This window comes from Crotalus tigris, unplaced genomic scaffold, assembly GCF_016545835.1.
Source record: "Crotalus tigris isolate CLP2741 ecotype Arizona unplaced genomic scaffold, ASM1654583v1 scf7180000024384.25900115:4084858, whole genome shotgun sequence".
NCBI classification, from domain to species: domain Eukaryota; kingdom Metazoa; phylum Chordata; class Lepidosauria; order Squamata; family Viperidae; genus Crotalus; species Crotalus tigris.
This window is the reverse complement of record NW_024100554.1, coordinates 3170830-3192590: the sequence shown is the minus strand read 5'-3', so window position 1 is coordinate 3192590 and position 21761 is coordinate 3170830. Positions and strand designations below refer to the sequence as shown.

General features: G+C 34.7%; 1 long non-coding RNA gene across 1 annotated transcript in view; it reads right to left on the bottom strand.

Moving 5' to 3' along the window:
* The window catches only part of LOC120301501, a 53583-nt gene extending 34347 nt beyond the window's left edge, over nucleotides 1–19236 (bottom strand). Inside the window, exons 1-2 of the long non-coding RNA XR_005554919.1 lie at nucleotides 19198–19236; nucleotides 2420–2584 (exon numbers count right to left, since the gene is read on the bottom strand). This is a non-coding gene — a long non-coding RNA (uncharacterized LOC120301501). The remainder of the gene's footprint in view (nucleotides 1–2419; nucleotides 2585–19197) is intronic.
* Between the last annotated feature and the right edge of the window lie 2525 nt (nucleotides 19237–21761).

Below are 21761 nucleotides of genomic sequence, written 5' to 3'. Positions count from 1 at the left end.
AACAGCAACTCTGACTCAGAAATTGGCAAAATGCCCAGAAACAAAGAATAATCTGTTCCCTTGAACTTTAATAACCTTCAGCCAAATAGAAAACAGTTGAGAACAAAGAAAGAAAATATATTGGGCAATTTTAAAAAAGTATCTGCAGAAAAAGAAAACTTTAACTGTTGTCTAAGCTCAAGAATTGTTTGCAGAATCTTCTAAGGGGAACTTACTAGAAGGTTTCAAGGTGGATTGGAACTCTGACTGGTTGATAACTGACCCTGAATAGAAGAATTGTTATAAAATACTGTTTTCACTGATACCTTGACAACTAGAAATGCATTGGATTACAAAAAACATATATAAAGATAAGAACTATATAAGATTTGGTGGTTTAGAATTTGAGATTGGCTGGCTTGATAAGGCTAATTACAGAGACTATAGTAGTGGTGAAAGACTATTTGGAGTGGGGAGACAAAATGGATATTGCATATTTATCTAAAAAGGACAGGAAACCACACCAAATATTCTCTTCTGAAAGATCTAGCCTGGAACATCAGAGATCTGCAGGAGTAATACTTCAAGACAAGACAAGTACTTTTCAGGAGGACAGATTCAAATGACAATAGTTTCAAACCACAGGGAGATTAAAAACAACTTTGATGACATAAATGACATAAAGCACATCTTCAATCTAAATTTACAATTAAAAAATTCTCAGAAAACAATGATAAAGAATGTACAAACAAATCAGATAACAGAACAGAAGCTACAAATGAAGAGAACTATAACTTAACACAAACAGGAAAAAATCTACAAGATTTTATTACAACAATGAAAATGGAAAAGATATTTTAACCTACAGGACTTCAAAACAAATTCAAGGATAAGAAAGAAGATTAAATAAAATGGATTATAGTGCTGCCAGGAAAATCATCAGAGTCTGGAGACACAAAGCATATATCCTAGTCAACCTGTCCTTCACACTCCCAACAACACTTAGAAAAATACAGGAATTTCCTGGCAAGCGAAACGTACTAATTTGGAAAGCTATTTGACAAAAGAAGAAGGCTAGGGTTAGACTTAAGAGATCTGATTCGACTTACTAGATCGAGTACTACATAATTAAACATTTGTTTGAATAGGGTTAAAAGAATAGATAATTTTGGATATAAAGGGGCCCTATAGTAAGAGGGACAAGAGATATAAGTAGTATAGTATTTTTTATAATATATAAAATGTTAAAATACCGAGATGATGTATGTGAATGGAAAGTTTAGACATTTAAAGGTAATTAAATTTGAGAGAATTATGACTGAGAAGAAGGATTTGAATACCAAGGGAAAGTAAGCTTAAATAAGAGTTTTGAAAACAGGACATATAGTGACTCAATAAGATGATTTTTATAAATATAGTTGAAATATAAGCTGCTAGAAAAGATGTTATATGTGGATGTTATAGGATATATAAGTAATATGGTTTTTTATAATATATGAAATATGAAAATATTGGGATGGGGTATGTAAATGAAAAGTTTGGATATTTAGGTAATTAATTTTGAGAAAACTATGACTGATAAGAATGGTTTGAATACTGAGGGGAAATTAAGTTTAAATAAGAAATTTGAAAACAGGACACATATTGACCTAACAAGATGACTTTTACAAATACAATTGAAACAATTTAATTAGAAAAGATGTTATACATGAATGTTATTGTTATCTGTACAAATATAAAAAAAATTTATATCCAACCTTGTATGTATTGAAAATATTATCATATTTACCTAATGTTGACAAAGGAGAATAACATTGGAAGAAGGAAAGATCAAGGACACATACTATTAATTAATATATTGATCATCAAATTATAGAAATTAATTATTATTGATTGTTTTTTTCAAATATATGAACCCAGACAACATGCTGTTTACTAAGCTCTAAAGATTATTATTGCAAAAATCAATAAAATATATTTTAAAAAATACGAGAGAGAGTTCAGATGCCTAGCTCCTCATATGAAGATGCAGCAATTATGAACAGAGGAGAAAGGAAGAAAGAGGAAGCCTTTGCTGTTTTCTTTCCTATTGGATTCCTGATCCACATAAGAAGCTCATTAAAAAAACAAAAACAGTTGCCAACAATGAATGGACATCAACTTCTACTGCATGATCTCCTCCTTCAATTTTCAGATAATCTTCCAATTAGGGGAAAAAACTGACTGCAGTGCTAACCAAAAAGTAAGTAGAGGAGGAAGAGGAGAAGATACTATGAAAAGCAATTCCTTCATCATTCATTCCCTCTATGGTTTCTATTGGAATCTCAAACAATCTTATAACCTATATACTATATACGACTCTTGCATCTGTTTAATTGTTTGCAACCTTTAATTGGGTGAAATGGTACATGATAGGGAAACAGTTTATGAATCATCATACCTTCAATGGGCTAACTTGAAGAATGCATCCAAAATCCTGGACCTGTGACTCCAGCAGATATGAAATTTGGCAAAATTGTGGATGTTCCAATGCTGCTTTGCCATGACATTGCTACAGTCAGCTGCAATCACATGATTTTCATTTCAAACACTCCCAGCCAGCTTCCTACAAGAAAAGCCAACAAAGAAGTCAAATCTATATAATATATAATATAATGGTATATAATACTTGCCTTTTTTAAGAAAAAACAATGCTACTGCTACACATATGTTTATTGGTTGTGTTACATTGTTCCTGTGTTGCTCTGAATATAAGTTTAATTATAAAGCATAAAAGGAAGTTAAGACACTAGTGTTCTCACTTTTATCTCTGCACTCTTCTAAATGGTTTAGCACAAAGATTTATTCATATCAAACCTTCAGGAATTCCATTCTTCACTTAATTAGAGAACATATTTTTCCTTCCTTCCCATTCTCTCATATCTTCATTACTTATATGTTTATGAAAGCTTTGTAATCTGTAATCCTTCTGATGAAAACCTTGCATGGCTTTTAATCAAGAAAATATCAAACACTTCTTTGGTATTCTCAAGTGGGGTTTGGAAAATTTCCCATAGGGACTCTAGAGATCCAGTGTCAGTCAGTATCAATTAGTTATCCAAAGTCTATCCTGATAAAAGACGCTTCCTATGTTCCTGTTTGGCCTTCAGATCTTCTGCTGGTTAAAGATAGAGAATATAACAGGAATACTATGCTACTTGAAAGATTACCATTCAGATCACTAGGAATGTTATGAGAGAAGTTTCAAATTACAGCTTATTTTCATTGATGTCAATTGTGCTATATGTTTTAGGAGTTTAATTTGAATTTAGAAATGTATCAGTTTTATAGTTTCTGGTTAGCTACTTTTCTGTTTGCATAAGAAATTATTTTTGTGCCTGAATGCTCAACTATATCGTAGTTTATACTGAAATATTTTCCAAACATTGTACTAAAATAACCAATAAGAAAATGTTAATAGAGAAACCAAGTACCGAGCCAATACTATTTCAGAGCAGAATGTCATGTTCAGAATTATCAAATGGATTTCAAATGGTATTTGAGCTCAGACTAAAATAAAGTGATTGTTGTAAGAGTTGCAAAGTGTGATTAACACCATTGAGCTGTCTTAACAGTATTGTGGGTCTTTATAGATCACATTTTTCATAAAGTACTTAAACTAGCCAATTTTAAATGGTCCATTGTTCTAAAACCTTAACATTATAATCTTAATCGCCTGTATTTTTTTAAAAAAAGTTAAAAATATTCAGATCAAGAGTTCTACATGAAAACCTATGTTACAAAAAGTAAATGTTTTCCCTGTCCAGTTGTTTTCAACTCTAGGGAGCGATGCTCATTTCTATTTCTTTGCCAAGGAGTTAGCCTTGTCCAAAGACATTTCTGTGGTCATGTGGCTAGCATGACTGTATGCCCAAGGGCATGGAACACTATTACCTTCCCACCAAAATGGTACCTATTTATCTAGTCACATTTGCATGCTTTTGAACTACTTGGTGGGCAAGAACTGGGACAAGTAATGGGAGGTCACCCCATCAGCTTTCTAGCTGACAAGCTCAACATCTTTAACCGCTGAGCCACCAAATCCCTTACAAAATGAGTAAGGGGTGTATAGGAATATAAACAGATGATATAAAATAAACAATTTCCTAAGTAGAAGTGCCAGGCTGTAGATTTGAAGCTAAGCAAGGTCAGGTCTCATGAGTACGTAAATGGCAGACCAGAGCGTAAATCAGACTGAAGGATTGAAAAACCAGGAAGAAGGCAAATAACATAAAGAAATATGTAAAGTCAATAAGAGTCAAGCACAACCTGAAGAATATTTAAAATTTAAAACTTATATTAGTTTATTATAGATAATCATATCTTATAGTTATAGAAAAGAGAAACATAGAGTAGAGTAGAATAGAACAGAACAGAACAGAACAGAACAGAATAGAATAGAATTTAGCAATTAGTAATACTTATAATGATGCGTTTTCCTAAGCTCCCTGCAGATTGGCAGGAGTTTGAAATATATAGATCTTTTGCTAAGCCATATCCATCTACATTATGTATCTTTATAAATCTGGAGGCAATACAGCTTAAATATTGTTGCCATTGTTACATTCTTATTATACTATTAGTCAAGGAAACAGTTTTAAATGAAATAAGAACATAGCCCTCTTATACACATTCCCCCAAAATCATATCTGAAAAACAAAACTGAAATGAGAAGCAGCAATAACAACAACAACAGAAGGAGCAGCAGCAATAACGTCTGGGACTATGGATGATAAAAAAGAATAAATCAGTTTTTGTTCAGCATCCTCTTCCAGAGTTCATGTTTATGGAGTACAATCGATGTTTATGCAAAGACTGCCTTAGACAATATGAAGTGTTTCGTTAAAAGTACCAGATTCAAAAGGAAAGGAAATACATTCACATGATGTCATGCATCACGCTTCATCTATACTAAGAGTGCAAGTATGCCACAATATGATTCACACTATTATTCTGGTTGTTGTTGTTTTTTTGTAAGATCAGTGGCATACAAGACTAAATTCAGGAACTAGAAGTGGCATTCATGTCCTGCACAATGTGCTCAAAGTGTGACTTTATTCCTGGCACATAAACTCTCATATTTACATCTCAATTTTAGTTTGGAACTTTAACAGAATAACAGAGTTGGAAGGGACCTTGGACATCTTCTAGTCCAACCCCTTGCTCATGCAGGAAACTCCATAGCATTTCAGACAAATGGCTGTCCAGTCTCTTCTTAAAAACATCCAGTGTTGGAGTATCCACAACTTTTGAAAGCAACTTGTTCTGCTGATTAATTGTTCAGTGTAACATTACTGTGGGGAGTTTTGTTCCATGACCTACTGCTGTTACTCCTGCTTTGAATTAAGGATACTTCTGCTTCTGAACAGAATGAATCAGACAAAGGGATCTTTTCTGAAAAAGGAGCATCACCTTTGCTCTTTTATTGAAAACAACATATCACTTGTTTGCTTCTGGTGCTTGTTTATAGAGAGCTCAAATCACTATGGGAATAATTGTTGGTATTTGGAAAAGAAAAGAAAACTGTGCCCTGCAGTAGAGTGGAGGAGAGAAATGAGGGATTAACAAACAGCAGTGGCCATTAATGGATGTTAGGAAATTCATAATTAAGTTAAAGCTTGGATGATTCAATTTTCCTGATAAATCAGGCTAGTGAGATAAATAAATCACCCAATAAACGGGCAACAGAAGGCCTACAGAATAGCATTTCCAGACATGTAGAATAGCATGTCAGAAAAGTTAAAGTTAGAGATTGTATTGATGATGTTACCTAGTCAACTGCAAGCAAACAATTGAAATATCCAAGGTAAATTTTGAACTTGTCTGTCCTCATCCCTCAAATTATACAACTCTAGTGTTTTTCTAATCTGAAGCTTTGCAAATTCATTGGGACACAGCTCCAAGAATTCCAAGCCAATGTGGACATTCCCAAATTATCTCAAGGATGCCAGGACACCAGACCATGTGGTATTTTCAACAACCAGGCTGACTGGCATAGGCTCAGAAGTTAAGCATCCATAGTACAGTATTTGGATGCAAACCATAAGGAAATTTTGGAGCTGAAGGCTAGACTAGAAAGAACGGAAGAACAGATCACTTCTATAATTTTGCCAAGAAAGCCACATAGTGTCCATGTAGTCAACAGGAGTAGAGCATGATTCAAAAGGCATCATTACCTTATATTAATGAATATAAGCGATAATAAAGTACAGCAATAATTACACTTAGGTGATGGGTTTCTTTCCTGACTGTAGCTCTCTTTTGGCATGATTTGTCAGCAATCTTTAGCATTCATAGACGCTGGACTCCATAGACGCTGGACAAGAAAACTGACATTTAATTCTGCATGTCCATTCCAACATATGTAAAAAGAATTGCAAATGATGAACTATTACAAAGAGTATCTTCTGAGAACCAGGTTAGGTTCACACTATCCAGTTCATAGAAGCTTCTTATAAACGGTCATGCTATTAGGTGACTTTAAATGGAAGTTGCCATTCAAAAGCTGGAAATATGTCAGCACATGTTCAGCATGTTCAGCTGTTCTTTCTCTCTTTCCCCCCTGTCTTCACTGAGAATTCAGAACAAAACACACTCCTGTCAGACCTTCATCCTGTATATGCCCCTTTTCTCCCCAGAATGTGTTCCTCATTTAGATTTTCCAACAAAAAAATTAAAGATTCTTCTCTAATAAAGGAGTCTGATGCTCCTGAAACAGTAATGTGTAACAGAATGAGCAATGTTTTGTGATAGTAAAATCCATTCTCTCCAGATGTGATGGCTTGGTGTCTTCCTCTATCAAAGAGGAACAGTTACAGCATATTATACAGCAGAGAAGGCACATTCCCCACCCATCACAGCCTATTAAAAAAAAATCAACATTCTCTCTTCAGAAAATATATATTGACAACCCTAGCGATAAGAGTTCTGCAAAGCCAGAATCCTCATTTTCCATAGAGGCCCCCACCCCGTTTGATTAGTTTAAGCTCCACCCCTTAGGAGACATGAAAAGAAAAGTAATCTGTGGGAACAGCAACTCCAAACTTTAAAACTTCATGAGGAGGGAGTAGGGGGAGAAAGAAAAAAGGGAAAGGGGAAAAAAAGCCCATTCTTTCTTCGTTATGGTTTGCTGAATATTCCTTTGTCTTGTTGTATAATAGAAATGATGTTCATGGCACTGGAGTATACACACAATAAATGCTTTTTGTGGTTATCAAACACCTCAGCTTCACTTCAGCATTTAATCACCCAGGAAAAGCCATTTCTTTGCCTTGTATACGATTCTGCCACAAACATTCTCCCTTAATAATAATAATAATAATAGTAGTAAAGTTGGAAGGGACCTTGGAGGTCATCTAGTCCAACCCCCTGCTCGGGCAGGAAACCCTGACACTGACACTGACACTGACACCTCACCCCGAAGCAGCAGGACTTCAATTTGTACCAAAAACTGAATTAAAAATGAAAAATGATTATTTTAAAATATTTATTGAATTACAAAAAAGTGAAACTTTCTTCCTTTTTTTTTTAAACACAAAAGTGGTGTTGGAAGGTAGCCAAAAGTCCGTTCATAGGAGTGAATGTATTAACACAGAGCAAAACTTCTCATCACGGACATGCCTAGAATTTTTGGAAGTCTTCCACATGCAGAATGGAAATTACTTAAAACATCCTACAAGGAAATTTATAAAGGGCACTGGGAATTGATAGTTAGCAAATTTACAACTCATACAGTTGGAAAAGATCATTTAAGGAGAGGGGATCTGCAGGGAGTTAAAAAAAATCACTGTGATCAAAAGCCTTCCTCTCTTTTGCCAAGTGGAAAAAGGGTTGGGCTTTGATTAAACAATTACAGATGTCATCTGGAATTGTTTTATTCTTTCCTGTCAATTTCAGACACTAAACCCAGCTCCTAGTTCAGCACTGGAATCTACTCTACATCCTAAACACACCCAGCAAGAGATTTGCTACATGCCACCTGCCACCTGCCTAGGAAATTGGTTGCACTTACTATTAGCACATTTTTCTTACTATTCATTCAGAATCTAGTTTTCCATAATGTTAGACCAGTAGTCCATATGCTATATTCAAGGCCATAGAGTACATATCTACAGGTGTCTTTGACTTACATTTGAGACCAGAATTTTGATTGTTAAGACAGGTGGATATTAAGTGAGTCACACCCAATTTTATGACCTTTTTGCCATGGTTGTTAAGAGAACACATAAAAGTAATAAAGTAACAGAGTGTCAGCCAGTGAATTTGATGGCAAGATGAACAATAGTTCTAGTTTCTCTCTTTGAAGTTTTATTATCTCCATTGTCTCCATGATTGTTGAAGTTCTTAGAATAGGGATCCCCAACCCCCAGTCCATGGACTGGTACCGAGCTGTGGCATGCCAGCAACTGGGCCGTACAAACAAGCAAAGCCCCATCTGCGGGATGCAGGCAGCACATAAAACCATGCCCCCTCTGGTCCGTGGAAAAACCTCTCTCCACATAACCGGTCCCTGGTGCTGAAAAGGTTGGGGGCCTCTGTCTTAGAATAATGCTACTATAGTTACTGTATACAGAATCAAAATAAGAAGAACACAGTTTGTGCTTTGTCACTTTTAATGACAATTATTGCCAGCAATATTTTCCCCCAATCTACACTTAATATTAATGAATAGCCAAAATCATCCAAAAGTTAACTATGTTCAAGTAAGAGCAGGAAGCAGAAAAAAATCATGATAATTTATAGAATCTATTAATGTGGAATTTAAAGATAAATTATGATTTGCAATCACACAATAACAACAAAGATTAATTAACATTAGCAGTCTAGGTGCCATATTTCTCTAAGAAAAATAATTACAAAGCAATTTCAATTCACCAAATGTAAGCACCGCCTCCATTTCCCCACCAAGAAAGTAGAACTCTTGAAACTTGCACCATTTCAAAGGGAACTTTTATTAGCAGGTACAGACAGCAGGAAAGCTAGGCAGGATCTGAGGGTTTCCTGCCCAATTAATAGGTGAAACCTGTGAAATAATAACCCCAGCCCAACTGTCCATCTGGTCAATTCAAACAGGCCAATCCATAGGTGACATTGGGCTGTGGGAAATGAGGCGATAAGGCACCTCTCTCAAGGTTCTCGGGTCTTTGCAGTTTCCTCCCTCCACACCGAGATAAGGCAGATGGCCCCAATGCATTCCATTCATACCCCGAAGAGGATACATGAAAGCAGATAGAGGAAGCATTTTCTACAACCACTACAGGCCTTTCCCCCCTTCCCCTGAAGAGAATGGTAGAACCCGACAGCTGAAGCACAAAGGATAATAGAAATGGGGGAATGAATATATGAGGGTTCTGACAGGACTTCAAACATGTTCCAAATAAAAATGAAAGTCAACTTTAAGCCAGGTTAATCAGTGTTTTCTCCCTTTAAAAAAATATCAGGATTTATATTGCTAGGAGTACAATAGAATCCTGAACAATTATCATAACATGTATAATAATTCATACCAAAATTTCAAATGCATAAATACAATGCCTGTTCAAAGCTGAAAATGAAGTTTATATTTTAAATAATATATTTATTTGGTATAATTTGTTTATTTCAAACTTTCTTCTGTGGAGCTTAAATGAACATTATTTTATCTGAAGTCACTTTGTTTTACAGAACTCACCAATATGGATTCAACACATAGATACAATAGTGAGCTACTACAAACCATCAGGGTTTCATTATCACATGTTCTCCTCTGAGAATCAGAATTGGTGTCCATGGAGGGGGTCAAAATCTGCCAGGTGATAGATATAGCATCACAAGGAAGCCCCACACTCTTTGCAAATGCTTGGACTACCCACACTTGTATAAAAAGGGAAGGCTTGGATCACCACATGCCTTGCCAGCTTGCAGGTTTGACATACACATCCCACATGTGCTCCAGAAAACAGATACACAAAATCACATAATCAATTCTCTTTAAAAAAAATGTATTGCTGTTGGCACCTTATTCCTCTGCAGCAGACTCTGAAGGATCCCAAAGGATCCCTTGCGTCTTCCATACTACTTGCTTCAGCTTTCTTCTCGTAACCCTTCTCCCTTCATGTGGAACTTCTGATCCTATGTCTCCCTATAGTTCTGTATCTTTGAGCATTTCCATGATGTTTTTTTTAATCCCCTGCTATTGGTCCACATGTCTTTGTAAAATCTTTGTGCCATCAATCAAATTGGGTGGATTCCATTACTCCCATCTGAATATTTCAGTTAGAAATCTAATTTTGTTTTAATATTGACTGATGATATAAATTAGGACTGGCTAAATATTATGGCACTACATCTGTGCAAGTCTGACCTTTTATGTGAATTGATTCTTGCTGACCTGCTTGATAAAAGGGTAAAGAATTAAGCATTTTCCAGCACCTGGACACCTGCAAACCTTGTGTTGGATGGATAGAGCACATGATGCAAAGATTTTATCAAGTTTTGCTTATGTTTTGAAGAACTGGTATGCCTTGTGAGACTTTTTATTGGTATTTCATTACCAAAGATGTGCTGTGGTATCTCTGAAGGTTTTAGAATACATGGTTTTGATTTTTCTGTCCCCGCACCCCAATTTGCAAAGACTGTAGACAATGTCCTGTTTTCTACGCCTTCAAGCAAACTAATTAAGCTGAATCAGATACACTTCTTGCCTAAATTGATAGCTGGTGGCAGATCCAAATGAATTTTCGTAGACCTTTGATGAATTATGTTATAACTCTGTTTCTTGAACTGTGTAATGCTCAAGACCAATGCAGAGTCTTTGACCATCTAAGAGCTAGAAAAATTACAAAGCACAGAAGAAACCATTAATAGCATTTCCTTCTGATGTAATCATCCTCATACTTCTCGCTACACAACATGTTGCAGTTGTAATTTCTAGACTTTCCCATCAGCATAGCTTTAGCAGAGAAGCTGCATCCTTAATATATATGGAGACACCAAAGTAGGGAAGTTAACTTATATTTTGATCTTAATATTTCTCGATTATTATGTTTTGCAAAATCCTATAAATTAAAAGAAGGCACTTCTGTGAAATATTTTCAAATTATTAGACTATTTAGAAAACAACATTCTCTTTTCACTGTGTTTGTTTTGGTAGTAGGCTGCTAAATTAGTAACATGCTATTTATTGATAACTATCCAGATTAAAAAATTATGGCTTGTGCTTGCCCTGTAAACTAATATGCCAAACTAGGCATTGATCCAGGTTTGCAGGGAAGTTGAAGTCAGAGCTTGTTGACGTGTGTTAAAACAATGAAATGACAATTTTCCACAAATCAAGAAATAAAAGCCATGAAATAAGCAGATAAAGAAGAGAACGTGGGGAAAAAATCAATCCTTCCTTATGTTATATATATATACTGCTCAAAAAAATAAAGGGAACACAAACATATAGGATCCTATACGTTTGGGTTCCCTTTATTTTTTTGAGCAGTATACATATATATATTCTGAATTGGATTTTGGTGCAATGTTATTAGATTAAAATAACTATTCTATTGTTAGCTGCTTTTATGGCACTGAATATCAGCATGACAAGAAACCTAATATACAATTTCCCCTGGTAGTTGAAGACCATATATTTTTAGGGAGCCAATGTCAGAGGTAGTTGCTTGTTCTCTATTATGCAGAGAGTACCTAGAAAAGAAAGTCTTCAGTCCTTCAGTCCACTTCTTATTCTTCTGACGACTTGGTAAAGCTGGCCAGGAAAGTAATAAGCAGATCTACCTCTGAGCAAGCTTGGGCTATACCCAGGAAACAAGAAATATGAAAAAGCCAAATCAGAGTCCAAGGAATTATAGCTGGAATCCTTAATACAGTTGTGTCTACTGTTCTGGCCAGCTACTTGCCTGACCATTTTCCACAACAAAGCCACTGCAAGAATTGCATGGAAAATCAGCCATTCACCCATGTCAACAATTGGTGATCCACACTATATGGACTAAATACAATTTTTAAATGGCCCCAATACCTCTTAAATTACTGTACAATCTACATAGGACAATATTGATACTTCATTTCTGGGTAGCATATTTCTCCAATTTTTCAAAATTTACAGGCCAGTATTGGAACAGATTTGAGGTCTTTATGAAAGCGGACAATTGCATGCTTCATTTTGCTCCTGGTTTGGGAAGAGATATCAATTCACTCAACTGATGTCAGGTTTCAGTCAACATATTACCAAACAGGCAAGTTTGCTTTGGAGTAATCTGTTCATCCTTCCTTCCAGGTTTGTTTGTGGTCACTGTTTCACAGATTCTGAGCATCCCCACTTCAAATTTGCTTCTTTCTAAAATGAAGTGCGGTACCACCTGCCAACTTTGCAAAGCAAATTGGGTTGGTGGGAGTGGGCTTATTTAATTCATTAATGCTGGTAAAGCTCTTTGCAATTCTCTGATGAAAGATGTTATTAGGCATCCAAAATTTTAATTATTTAAAAGCATTATGTCAGTTCCCCATCTGCATTGTTTGTTCCTGGTGCAAGACAGAAATAATTTCAGGAAAATGAATGCTAGAGCTTATATTGCCATTCTACATACTAATGCTGAAATATTTTGATTCTAATGGCTTTTTAATAGAAATGGTTACTATTTGTAATGCTGTTTTTATTATGTATTAAGTGCCTTTCCCCTAAAAATATTTAATCTGATTGCAATTAAATATTTTTCAGTAGATGTCTTGCTTTTGTGCTTCTGGGTATGGATTTATTATTTTATTATATTTGATATTATACAGGTTTTTAATATACAATTAATTTATTATTAAAATGCTAATAATGTAATAATCCTACAGGATCAAATTAAAGTCATAATTAGTCCAGAACCTGCTTCTCAACCAACTAGTCTTCCAAATTCTTATGAGAAGACCTCTAGCAGACATTAGGACTTGGATGTGGAAAGTAGTATACAAGCATGATCATAGTTAGTAACCTTTGACAGATTTCTTTTGAAAGAAAGTCAGTGTTTAATGGAAGAAAAGAACATTAACACCCATTTTAAGTGAATGAATCATATTGGGTATGCATTCATTTTAAGGAAATGACCAGTAGTTTAACAGAAGTATACAAGACTTGCACACAGGAAATTCCCAGCATCAGCCTGTCACTTCCAGTTTAAAGGACCAGGTGATGTGTGAACAACTGTTCTGTGGGCAATTAAAGTAAACAGATCCAGCCAAGAGGGACAAATTAGTTGACCTACTGTACGTTTGTGAAGTCTGTCTATGCTAAAATTATAACCTGTGTATTATATCAAGTGATATGATTGATTGCAGCTAGCAGTTGTGGAAACATATGTGCACAAATAGACCAATTTCTAGAATTTTTAATGCCAAAGGCTAGAGATGAAGAATTGAGCTTTGCCCACACATTAGCTTCTCTGCAGAATTATATCACAGGTGACTAAAGCAGGCTAAGGGGATGAGAGACATAGAATGATTCCTTCACTGTAGGAAAGAATTAGTTGTCTTGTCTAAATTCAGTTTACATTTTTATATCCAAACATAAAATCCTATCATACTTGCATGACTGTGTGCTGGGTAAAGCCTCCTTCTTTGTTTGGATTCCTTCATGACAATGACTATGAAGACAACTCAAAGGCAGTTTATTAAAACATATTTTTCATTTATTAACAGCATATAAGTTAAATATATACTTTACCATCTTTATTATATAAACCATTCACTAAAATCCAAATATTCTTCAGAGAAACAGTAGCAAAATGATGCTTTGAGGCATAAAAAGCACAATAAAGATCTAATACATGTTTTTAACCAACAATAAACTCAAAAGAGTAATTTGATTGACATGTTAAAAGTAGAAATAGAGTACTGGATTTGACCCAATATTTTTTATAACCACATAAATATGGGCTATATATTCTGAATATATACTCATCTGCATATCTAATAACATTCAAAGGTTTGGATTGTTCTTTGTTTTCTGCAATGCCATAAAAACTTGGCTGTTCAATAAAATTTGGGAGGCATGTTAGTCTGGGCCAATCCCAGTGGATGTTGCAATTATCATGGTTGTTTGTTTGTGTGCTTTGTAGTTTTTAGGGTTACATTTTCCTGGGTGCAACTCATAGCCAAGTTGGAATAGAGCAGCATAGAAATCTTAGTAATAAATAACAACATATCCAACTGTGTTATTTTTTTTAGAAAAAAAAACAAAGCCACTAATTTTTGTTAAATGCTGCTTGCTTCTCTCATTGGGAAATATTTTTAATAATTGATTAAAATTAATAAGCCTGAAAAAATTGTTAGATCAACAGCTGGGTCCAATTTGTTAGATCAAGGTAAAGAACTGAATTACAGAGAAAGATCTATCAGACCAACAAATAATAAATCGGAGGATACACTTGAGTCATATAACTGTGAAGATCAGATTTTCCACTATTGCCTATAAGCGTAATAATGTGTACACTCATGTAAGAATCAAACTTGGAGTTTCATTGGTTTTCCTAAAGAAACTTTGATTAATTGTGAGGAACTGATTTTGTTATTTTTTTTTTAATCACAAGATCACCCCAAAGGTCCTTTTTCAAAAGGAACTTTCAAAAGACTTTCTTTGTTTTGCTTGAAGACGATTCAAGCAGTTTCAAGCAGTCTGTGAAACTTCTTCAGGTCTTGGATGAGAAGCAAAACATCTTCAAGCCAAACAAAGAAAGTCCAGTTACCTTTTGAAAAAGGATCTTAGGGACAACCATGACCTGGATGACTGAGAATCTCCATAGACATAATCACAAGATTGTTCTCATAAAGAAATGACATTTTTTCAAACATGTGAATGAGGAAGAGATGGCAAATTCAGAGATGTTGCCAAATGTCCATTATAATCTTGTGCTCATAGAGAAGTGTGACTTTCTCATTCCAAAAGTGGTCTAGATTCTGTAGGTCTTCAAGCCAAATGTCTGGAGAACAAATGAGAAGTACACCAAGAGAAGGGTGAACATTTAAATAATTCCACTATTATTCATTTCCAATGGAGAGAAAATTCCTCTTCTGCAGAATGTACACCTATAACATCTATTTTCTGATAATCTGGAGTGCCCTACCAATAGAATTCTTTTTCTTTTACTAGGCTCTTGGAGATCTTAAAAAGAGAAGAAAATAAGAAACTCTCCTTATTTTCATATCCAGAAAACAGGTTGCATTCTTGTTGCTAAACAAATTGGAACACTTTCTCTGCCCATTCTTGGGTCATCATTATAGATATTATTCTAATTATAGTTACATATAACTATAATATAAACTATATAACTTTAGCTATATAGCTATTCATATGGTTATAAATTGTGATAATCAATTAGCTGATATTAGATTCAATCAAATAAATGCCCAGATATGTATCAGTTTTCCTCTTCCAAATAAATTCATAAAGGATCATAAAAATTGTTTAAAATAAACTTTAAATGCACATAAAATAAAACTCTAAAGCTGTTAAGGAATTTGCTCTCTTGACTTTTAATAATGAAATCCATTTGTTTATGGAAAAAAATTAGGGCAGGGCACTATTGCTGTCACCTATAAACTCTGAAATTCATTTATCTACAGTCATGTTTCTTTTCCCTGCAAGTGTTGGCAAAAACTCAACTCAAAACTTTGCTGTTGATCCATAGAGAACCAGTGCCTCTTCTGTTGATATTGTCAGTCATTTTGTCTACTTTGTATTAACAACCACTACACTGCCCACTATTTACAATGCTGAAAATATTTACTGAATTAACATCAGTTATCATACTGATAACAGAAGTATACACCAGCATGAATATTGACTCATAATATTTCCAGACATGTTTTTAAGACTTTATTCCCTCCTTACTGAAAATAAAATAGAAATTGGTTTAATCCATTGTCACAGATGCAGGTGTCTTACATTGCTGATTTAAATTTTGTGTAACTTAGAACCAGTTTAAAAGGAGCGAAGACATGATGCTAATCAAATCCAGGAGCCCCTTTATAAGTAATTAAGGAAGTAATTAAGGAAAAGAAAACTTTTAGCCAGTTGGAGAAAGCCTCTTCAATGGAGAAAGTACAATAGCAAACTTGGCTTAAAAACAGTAACTGTGAGAGAGACCTTGGAGTCCTCATGGATGATCACTTAAATATGAGCCAGTAGTGTGCAGCAGCAGCCAAAAAAGCTAATACAATCCTTGGTTGTATAAACAGAGGCATAGAATCAAAATCATGTGAAGTATTAGTATAGCTTTATACAACCGTTTTGCTCACCACATTACAAAAAAGATGTTGAGACTTTGGAAAAAGTGCAGAGAAAAGCAACTAGGATGATTAAAGACCTAGAGAGTAATACATATGAAGAATGGCTACAGGAATTGGATATGGCTAGTCTAGAGTAAAGAAGGACTAGGGTTCACATGACAGCAGTATTCCAGTATTTGAAGGGCTGCCACAAAGATGAGGGGGTCAGCTTATTTCCCAAGGCACCAAAAAGCAAGACAAAAAACAATGGATGGAAACTAATCAAGGAGAGAAGCAACCTGGAATTAAGGAGAAACCTCCTAACAGTGAGAACAATTAACCAGAGGAACAGCTTGCCTTTAGAAGTTGTGAGTGCGTCATCACTGGAGATTTTTAAGAAGAGACTGGACAGCCACTTGTCTCAAATTGTATAGGGTCTATTGCTTGAACAGGAGGTGGACTAGAAGATCTCCAAGGTCCCTTCCAGCTCTACTCTGATTGTTTGATAGTTGTAAGATAAACATTGTAATGAGCAAGAAAATGACCACTTTTATGTTATATATACTAATCAACATAGCATGAGCTAACCATCTTGATATGGTTCTTAACTGGAACAAAGTGGCTTGCTGAACCAAAGCTTGTCTCCTCACTTTATCCATTAATTGACCATTGATTGCTTATGTGTTGATTCTTAGCAACCACATAGATTTTTTTTCCATAATGATCCATTCCTAACTTATCCTTCAAGTCTTCCAATGGTGCACTTATCATCACTGCAACTGAGTCCATCTATCTTGTTGCTGATCCTCTTCTCTCTTTTCCACCTTTCCCAGTTTTATAGCCTTCTCTAGAGAGTGAAGTCTCCTACTGGAGATAGACATTGACCATTAGAATACTGCAATTCAGATTTTCAAACTACAGTATTATTCACTCATCTAAATATATACAGAAGCAGTATAGTATATCTTTAACATACAACAGGATTCTATGCTCTTTCAGTGCCAAATGGACACTTGTCCATGGAAAGTAATTGGGAATTGAAAAATTACTGCAATGTCATAGAGCTGGAAAGGACCATTTAGGTCAGTAAGTCCAACTCCTATTAAGGGCAGGAATCCAAATTAAAATATCCCCAACAGAAGCTTTTCTACAGAAATTAGTAGTTCTGTTAATGATGCAACTCAGTTGCTTTATTCATGAAATTGACCAGGGATGGGAAAAATTCTCTAGAAAACAATGCCTTTGGTTTATAATCCTCCATATTGCTTTCTGCCTTTCTTTTTACTGCAAAAGACTTGACTAAGAAAGGAAACTGTACATTACGTATCTTGATTATAACTCCAGAATTTCTAATAAATGAAGGACTCTTATTGACTTAATTATTTGGTGGGGGGGTTCCACACAAAAGTTCTGTTTCTAAGTAAAAAAAAAGACATGTCTTTTCAATGGAACTAGAACGCTGAGCACATATTCATAGAAACATCTATTTTCCCCATGATGTTCTGAACGGTATTTATTCTAAGATGCCGTATTGTTAAAACATATCCCCAAATCATTGATATATCTTATATATAACATATTCAAAGATAATGCCTTAAATTCTGGCACCTGCAGCTCAGTGTCTAAAAGGGAACACATTTTTCTTTGGGTATATAAAAGATGAAAATCTTTTAGGAAAACTGGCAATATCTCCTAGGAATCTGCAAGGTGTCAGAAAGAGTGTGCCATTTTCTCACCGATAATCTGTACTTTTATCTTGCATGAAACAATTTTTCACACACAAAAAAAGTCTGCACTTCCTTATGCTTGAGAATGAAAGAGAATTAGAAATAGGTCCAATTTTCTTCTGAAAAGCAGGCTTCTTCTGCTTTCGATTGGCCTTTCTCATGACCCTCTATACAAGACGACAGATAATAAATATAATGATTTGTACTGAAAAGAGAGCTGGAAGGATAATGGTCCCAAACAGTGTAGTCTTTTATAATGTTACCATAGTAAATAATAGCAGCATCATTTGTATGACTAGAGTTAAGGTTGTATCAGTGTTTCTCTTTTATACACACACAGACACACAGAGAGAGAGATTCACAAATCCACACCACTTTTTCCTACATTGCATATGTATCCTGATTTTCAAAGTTCCCAATTTCACTTCATTAATTTCCGCTTTGCAGAAAGAGATGGAGTATGTCCACTCATAATGACTTATGCATAACTTATTACAAGCAACATTGGGTTGATAAATCAGACACCTGAATTAAACTAGCCCTGGATTCTGCATCATTCACAAATAATTTAACTGTGCTTGCACATATAGGAATAAAGTCCTATGCTTTAGCCATGCACATAGCAAGCAAATTCAGATCACATTACAGCTGGCAAGCTTTTAAAGCCTTAGCTGGTGACCTTAGAAAATAACTTCCATGGGATACCAGAGGTTGCTGCTCTGATATGGAGGATATCTTAAGTGACAATAATAACTATAGTGCAAAGAGAATTGCTTCTATCTTCTGCAAGGACATAGTAATCTCCAAAGAAATGCACACCCCATTGGATTTTTGTGATCATTATGGTGGAAATTCTTTTAGATCACATTGTAATTTTACATTTTCTAACCAATACTTAAATTATTTATCATTCATTACTCACAAATGTATTAATTTGTAATGCACTTTGTCAAACATGTTATATTTCTCTCTTACAGAAACACATACATGCATAGATTGGTAAACCTAATGTACAAAAATACAACTTACTTGGAAAATTATTTGCAAAAACCTATGCACTTTAGATAAAACTGCAAGCAAAATGCATGTTTGGAGAAATATGTACCAAATAAATACAAATGTTATGCATTCTTTACAAAGAAATACATTTTAATTATTTAAACTTGGTATATTTACTATTTTGATATATTTAAATATGAGAAATGTACAGAAGCCTGACCTTCTCACTGGAAAAATAAGGAACAGAGAGTACTGAAATTGAAATGGACAGATTCCTACATGGGCATGGACAAATACGGAGAGGCCGCTGGGGATAGCAGTAGGAGAGTTCCTATGTCACAAAGTGTCATGTATCTTTCACCAAAATATTTTCCAACATGTTCAGTTCTGGGCAGGCTACCAAATTTCAAATCATGCTTTGGCTTTCCAATAGAGGTGAAAACAAAATAGCAGTCCAGAGAAATCTAAGTATTTACATTTAAAAATATAGTACCTGATCCCAAGCTAGAATTTTTAAATGAAATCTTAAGCATTTCCAAAGAAATTAATCCCAAATATCAAAGGACACTGAAACAGAAGGGTTGATTTTGCACATTTCAATTCATCATAAATAAATCTGTTCTATTAGGGACACAACTTCCTGATCTTAATAGAATCTCCTACAATAATAATATAATTAACTCAAGTATATACAGTATCTTATTTAGAAAAGGTTTTTTTCTTTTTATAAAGATATACTGTTTGTGTTAAATTGCTAACAACATGGACATTTGGCTCTGTTTCTATTCTTATTTAGTGGGAACATAATTTTAACAATAGGAAAAATTGCTTGTATGGTATAAATACCAATAGTTTAAAATAAAGATGGAAAGAATCCAGGTACTGTTGACATATTTTATGAACATGATGAGATGCCAGATTGTTGGTGTACATCTGTGTGGGTTGGCCACTCATTCTATTGCCTTCTGTGTGCTTAAATGAATTAGCTATTATAAAAAAAAAGTGCATAAACAAGTTTAATGTTCTACACTTCACTTTCCATCATAGGAAAAATTGCCATGTTTACTAAAATCATAATGAAGAACAAGAAAGATGTTTGATTTCTCTTTGTTATAAAAATAAGCAGAATTTACCAGCTTAAATTTTCAATGCATCGTATGCAATTTATATCTGTGTGTGTGAATAGCAGACTGCTTTTTTTGGTATTCTCTGTAAATTGTGGAACCATTATCCCATAATTAAAATAAGTAAATTTTTAAGACACAAGGTTATATAAAGTCATTTAGTTAAGTATTTTCCCTTTTCTGTTAAAATTGCTGTTGCTGTTAAAATTGCAGTCATAAAAATTACCCATGTCATCCAAATGTTTTCATATATGCAATGGTATCCTTATTACATGTGCTGAAAGGTTCCATAATAGAATAGTGTATAGAAAGATGTAATACTGTAGCCTTCATAAGAAGACAAGATATCAATTTATTCTCAATGCATGAAAATATGTTTTTGTGGAAATGTATCATGCACTCTAAACTAGCTATTGTTAATTTCAGTTTTATTAACCGATCAGACTACGATAACAGTGGATCTAGTCTTGTTTATTTCTTTGGAAACAACATTATTAGAACAATAGTATATTCTTGAAGCTTTCTGAACAATTCAATATCTAGGTCAAAGTAAGTCCATTAACCTCAGATTTCTAATTAATACTCTGAATGGTTAGACTTCCTCAATGAAAACAAAACAAAATAAAAATCACCCCTAAATGCAATGGGAATTCCTCGTTCATTTAATAATGATATATTTATGTAATAAGGAATACCCTAACACAGAGATTGTTAACACTTGTTTAGACTATTGTGTTTTATTTTTAACATGCAAATAAATAACAGGACTCATCTTTAAGAAGTCAGGTTGAAAGAAATCAGCTGTTGTAAGAAAAGATTTATCAGACAGCCCATAGGATTTGATATTTATTATTTTCCCCTTGGTTTAACAACAATAGAATAATTTAAACTTCATTTTCAACCTAACCGTTTGTGAGCTAATTTAGAATCTGAATTCCTTCCAAGCCTGATAGCCTAAATTTGCCCCAGATGGACTTGCAGTTCTGTTCAGAGTGATCAACAGCTATTTGTAACTAAATCTGTAGCAATGGGCCAACATCAATGTCCTAGCTGCATCCTCATATGTTCTCTCTCTCCCTCTCCTTCCTTCCTTCCTTCCTTCCTTCCTTCCTTCCTTCCTTCCTTCCTTCCTTCCTTCCTTCCTTCCTTCCTTGCTTCCTTCCTTCCTTCCTTCCTTCCTTCCTTCCTTCCTTCCTTCCTTTCTTTCTTTCTTTCTTCGTCTTTGGGGATGGGGGCTGAAGAGGTTGCATCTATAAATCACTGTATATTTTTTTTTAAAGGTAGACACATCCCTTCCCAGCATATTAGAAACTCTATTGTCCTGCATATAAGTGTACAAATAAGTGGCAAAGCATCACTGAAGTTTGATATAAAAACATTCTCTTTTTTAATTTTGGAAGGCAACCAAGGTAGCTTCACACTGTACTTTATTTCCCTCTAATCTGACTGACTCACAGTCTTGCGATAGTGAGATAAGCTAGGTAGGCAAATTTTTACAGAGTTGCAATTACTGAAATTGTCATTACGCTGCTCCCTGTAAAATAAATATAGATAGAAGTGAAATTATGCACAGGCTAGGAGTAGAAAGTGTTTTGCTTCTGTTTGCTAAATTAATCTCTTCCTAAATGGCTGCAGGCCAGGTAGGTTAGCATTTGTGGTT